Below are 6,290 nucleotides of genomic sequence, written 5' to 3'. Positions count from 1 at the left end.
GGAGAGATTAGGATTAGGATTCCTCTTAAAGGATTTAGGATTATTTCTTCTTCATCACAGGTTCAATATTTCTTTAAAGTATTTTCTACTTTTATTTATTATAGTGCTTTGATTTGTCTATTTCTCTGTTTAATTATTTATGTTGCCAAATTGGCTTATGAACCTTCCCATGTTGGAATTGATTTTCTTATTTAATACACATTATTGAGGTATTTCAGATTTAAGATTATTTTATTTTATTTATGTTATGAATGTTTTCGCTTTATCTAAACTATTTTCATTCAAGTAGATTCTCTTCCCTTTTGGCTTTGGTTAATTAATTGGTGATACTTGAGTTATCAAACTCAGTAGTGGTTGAAATTCGCAATTGCTAATTGAATTAGGATCACTCTAAAAGTGACTAAGACTTGAGAATCAATTTAATTAGTCCACTTGACTTTCTTTTATTTAATAAGGGATAACTAAGTGGAATTAAAACCCAATTCTCATCACATCTGATAAGGATAACTAAGATAGGAATTCCAGTTCTCATACCTTGCCAAGAGATTTTATTAATTATTAATTTATTTTTCTTGTCAATTTAATTTACTTGTTCAAACCTTTTAAAAACCCAAAATACTGTTTTCCATAACCAATAATAAAACACACCTCCCTGCAATTCCTTGAGAAGACGACCCGAGGTTTGAATACTTCGGTTATTTATTTTTATTGGATTTGCTTAAGTGACAAACAAAACTTTTGTACGAAAGAATTCTCTGTTGGTTTAAAAACTATACTTACAACGTGATTATATTTGTGAATTTCTTTACCGATAGAAAATTCGTTCTTCAAGAGCATGTTGGACAAATTCAAAAAATCAAATCTTAGTCTTGTTTAATTCAATTTTACACAGACAAATTTTCAATATACAACAATAGAGGAAATAGTAGAGGCTTTGCAACTAGAAAAGGTTGTGGCAGATCTTGGAGAGGAGGAAGAAGCAATTGGAATTCATCAAATTGCCCTCAATGCCAGGTTTGTGAAAGATTTGGACACACTACTATAAAATGCTTTCATAGATTTAATCAAAGTTTTCAAGTAAGCTCAACATCAAATTCGAATTCTTTAAACACTTTTGTTCTACTACTACCATCAATTTTTCACAATCCAAGAGCTTACTTCACTTCATTAACAACACATTTAGAGAATTCTTGGTTTCCAGATACTAAAACATCTCATCACATCACAAATGATCAATCTAATCTTTTATCTTCTTCTGATTTTGGGGTACAGAACAAGTGATTTTAGGTAATGATAGTTCGATACATATTGAACATATTGGTCACTCTTATTTAATCTCTCTTGATAACAGCAAAAGATTCATTTTAAAATAACTTTTGCATGCTCCTATTATATCCAACAACTTAATCAGTGCTTATCAATTTACCATAGATATTAATTTCTATTTTGAATTTCACTCTCATATTTGTTATATCAAATCTCAGAACACCTATCAGATTTTACTCCAAGGATGTCCTAAACAAGGAGTTTATGAGTTTGAAAGGATGACAGTAGCAAAGTCACCTATAATTCTCTCTAATCCAATTACTTTTCTGCTATTTGTCATGATTTTGATGTTTGGCACAAAATATTAGGTTATTGTGCACTGAAACTGGTCTCTTTGATTCTCAATAAATGTAATCTATCACCAATTTAGATAAAAAAAATAATGATTATTCTTTTTTGTGCAAGTTTTGTTGTATGTCTAAAATGCATGCATTACCATTTCAATATGATTCTAATTAGTTTCAACATCCTTTAGAGATGGTTGATAATAAAATTTGGGCCCCTCTCTAATTTTATCACATCATGGATTCTCTTATTATATATGTTTCATTTCTTGATGCACATACTTGATATTTGTGTATTTTCTTGCTTTTTACAAAATTTCAATTTCTCTCAGATTTTCAATAGGATAAATTGCAAATAGAAATTAAAAGTACACTTGTTATTCTATTAAACAATTACACAATGATCATGGTCAAGAATACATGTCTCATGCATTTTACCATTTTTTAGCTCAAAATGGTATTGCACATAGATATCCATGTCCTTACACCCACCTGCAAAATGGTGTGGTAAAAAGAAAACATAGACACTTAGTTGAGGTTGGTTTGTCAATATTAGTCACTGCCAACTTATCACTAAAATATTAAGATGCTTCTTTTTTATCTGCTGCATTTATTAAAAAATATTTGTCATCTATTGTTCTTGCTAACAAATCACCTTATGAGGTGGAAAATCATCCGATACTAGATTATAAATTTTTCAAAATTTTTTGCTATAAATGCTATCCACTTTTAACATCCTAGAATTCAACAAAATTTTAATACAAATTAGAATTATGTGTGTTTATGGGATATGCACCACAGCATAAAGGTTATAGGTGTATGGATTCTCAAGGAAAAATTTTTATTACTTGTCATGTTTTATTTAATGAAAAGATTTTTACCTATAGTTCATTGTTTGCAGCTAATAATTCTCCAACAATCAAGAACTTTACCAGCCTCTCAACTCTGTCTATGCCATCTCTATCCCAACACCTCTATTATCCCCTCCCACTGGCCATACATCAATACCTCATACCTTATCAACTCAAAATCTACCTTCCTCTTTAAACCACCAATTCTATCGACACTACTTCCCTAAATACTACTATGACTTTAGAGACTACTTCAACCAGAACTGGTCCTATACTAGTCAAAGAAATTGAATTAGTACTTCCACCATTAGACTGCAATCCCTTCACCAATCTTCATCCAATAGTTACAAGGTCTAAAGCATGTATCTTCAGGTACTGAATAATAGTGTTAAACCCATCTGACTTGATAAATAAACTTTCAACCAGTGTCAAATTGGCTCTCACAACACTACATTGGACAAAGGCTATTGGAGAAAAAATTGCTGCTCTACACAAAAACAACACTTAGACAATTGTTGATCCATCACAAGGCAGCACTGTCATAGGTTATTGTTGGGTGTTTTCCTTCAAAAGACATCCAAATGAAACCATTCTTAAATATAAAGTAAGATTGGTTGCCAAAGAATTTCATCAAAGTGACGGCAAAGACTATGATCAAGTCTTCATTCCTATGATAAAACTAGCAACCATTCGCATCATCTTCACCATTGCAATATCAAAATCTTAGCTAATAAGACAACATGATTTCAATAATGCATTCCTCAATGATGAGCTTCAAGAAATTATGTTTATGCAACAACCTCCTTTCTTCTCTCAAGGACAAGTATCTCAGATTTGCAAGCTTAATAAATCCATCCATGGATTGAAACAAGCTCCAATAGCTTGGTTCACTAAACTTTCTTCAACTCTTTCTCATTTCGATTTCAAAAATATAAAGTCAGACCCTTTACTCTTTATTCAAATTACATAAAAAACAACAATGTATGTTCTATTATATGTGGATGATTTTTTAGTGACGTAATGATGAAAATAAAATGATTGTGCTCATGCATCAATTACATACTTTGTTTGCTCTAAAAGACTTATATCAATTTAACTATTTTTTAGGCAATGAAACCTCAAAAATATAAAGTGGATCATAATTTTATCTCAAACAAAATATATACAAAAATTGTTAATTAGAGCACATATGGATGAGTCTCAACCAATGCATATACCTATGATGACTACCACTAAATAATAAGCTTATGAAGGAGATGTTTTTTTTATAAACCAACACTTTGTAGATACATAGTAGGTACATTATAATATGCCACTCTTACTCATCCGTACATAACATATGCTACAGATAATCCTCTCTTGCCATATTAAAAGTGTGTTAAACGAATCCTGAGATACTTGGCTGGTACCAAAGATAAAGGAATTTTGTTTCAACCATGTACTAATCTTAGATTGTTTGCCTTTGCAGATTTGAATTGGGGTTCAGACATAGATAACAGAAGGTCAATCATAGGCTTTTGTGTCTATTTAGGATGAAGGATTAATATGTGTTCATAACACGCAGCGGAAGAAAAGAAAGTAATCCCAAAGATCTATTTTGTACTTAAACTTTATTCCAATAGTAAATATATAGTAGATCAGATCTAAATACCTGAGTACGCTAGTAAAAATATTTTTCTCCTTCGATGGTATGAAGGTGCTATCTGTATCTACACTAAAACCAACCTTTGCTGTCAACTCTTTTACCAATGGATATCTGATCTAAATTGAGAACCTCTTTGCAAGTTTTTGTCAACTCTTGGCATACATATATATAGTATGAGATTTGTTACTGATTTTAAATTTGATTTTCAATTCAAATTTAAATCATATCTTAAAATTTCAAATCTGAATCCTTCAAATTTTATGAATCATATCATAACAATTTAAAACATAATCGATTTGGATAGGGGTGGAGCTAGATAAAATATTAGAAGGGAGCCAAAAATATTTATCCAATAAAATAAGACTAAAATAAAATTTTAAGGGGGGGGGGCTAAACTAAAATTTACATATAATTTACATGTAAAAAAACTAAAATTAGGGGGGCCATCGCCCCCTTTCTATGTATGTAGCTCTGCCCCTGGATTTGGATCTCATCCAAATTTATAATTCAAATTTAGAAATAGAATAACTAATTATTCTCAAATATCATTTAATATTCTCAATTAACATATTATTATTATATTCTTGGTGCTAGCAAAGAATACAATAATATTCTATTTGAATTAATATAATTATTTATTTGATTAAATCAAAATAATAATTAAAAAATTCTACAATAAAGATTAGAACACTCGTTAGCGTGTGACCCCATAGGTTCAATACTAAGCGGGTAGTAAATTAGTCATACTAAATTTACTAATCAATATTGGCATCTAGCAACACTCTTCAATGACCCGATAGTATGAAGTAATATATTTTTTCTAAGAACCTCACAAGAACAAAGTATAATTTCTTCCATCTTTCCAGCTCTTGGTTAACCCTTAGAGTATGGTTTAATTGTCAAACTCTAACTTATTATCATTATTATAATGAACTGTGAATGACCTAAGAAACTCATTTTTTCATTCATTCAATCCCCTTGGCCAAGGTTTTATTCATCTCAGTCATTATAATCATAGAGTTCAAACTCTTTACCGAGAGTTGACGGATTCCTTATTGACTGATGAGCGGATAATTTATACGCTTTTTGGCATTGTTTTTAGGTAGTTTTTAGTAAGTTCAAGCTACTTTTAGGGATGTTTTCATTTGTTTTTATGTTAAATTCACATTTCTGGACTTTACTATAAGTTTGTGTGTTTCTCTGTGATTTCAAGTAATTTCTGGCGTAAATTGAGGGACTTGAGCAAAACTCTGAAAAAGGCTGGCAAAAGGACTGCTGATGTTGTTGGAATATGCACTCGAAATGAATTTTTTGGAGATACAGAACTCCAACTGGCGCGCTCTCAACGGCGTTGGAAAGTAGACATCCAGAGCTTTCCATCAATATATAATAGTCCATACTTTATTTGGAAATTAACGACGTAACATGGCGTTGAACGCCAAGTACATGCTGCTGTCTGGAGTTAAACGCCAGAAACACGTCATAACCCGGAGTTGAACACCCGAAACATGCTATAACTCGGTGTTCAACTCCAAGAAAAGCCTCAGCTCGTGGATAGATCAAGCTCAGCCCAAGCACACACCAAGGGGGTCCCAGAAGTGGATTTATGCATCAATTACTTACTCATGTAAACCCTAGTAGCTAGTCTAGTATATATAGGACATTTAACTATTGTATTAATCATCTTTTTGATCACTTTAGATCTAAGGATCATCTCGGGACGCCTAGTCCTTAGACCATGGGGGCGCTGGCCATTCGGCCATGCCTGAACCTTTAACTTATGTATTTTCAACGGTGGAGTTTATGCACACCATAGATTGAGGGTGTGGAGCTCTGCTGCACCTCAAGTTTCAATACAATTATTATTACTTTCTATTCAATTCTCTTTTATTCTTATTCCAAGATATACGTTGCACAACACTTTGATGAATGTGATGATCCGTGACACTCATCATCATTCTCACTTATGAACGCACGTGATTGACAACCACTTCCGTTCTACATCAGGCCGGGCGCATATTTCTTAGATTCCCCAACAGAATCTTCGTGGTATAAGCTAGAATTGATGGCGGCATTCATGAGAATCCGGAAAGTCTAAACCTTGTCTATGGTATTCCAAGTAGGATTCTGGGATTGAATGACTGTGACGAGCTTCAAACTCCTGAAGGCTGGGCGTTAGTGACA

This window comes from Arachis duranensis, chromosome 9 (assembly GCF_000817695.3).
Source record: "Arachis duranensis cultivar V14167 chromosome 9, aradu.V14167.gnm2.J7QH, whole genome shotgun sequence".
Classification (NCBI taxonomy): domain Eukaryota; kingdom Viridiplantae; phylum Streptophyta; class Magnoliopsida; order Fabales; family Fabaceae; genus Arachis; species Arachis duranensis.
The sequence above is the reverse complement of the archived record's forward strand: the minus strand, read 5'-3'. Positions refer to the sequence as shown.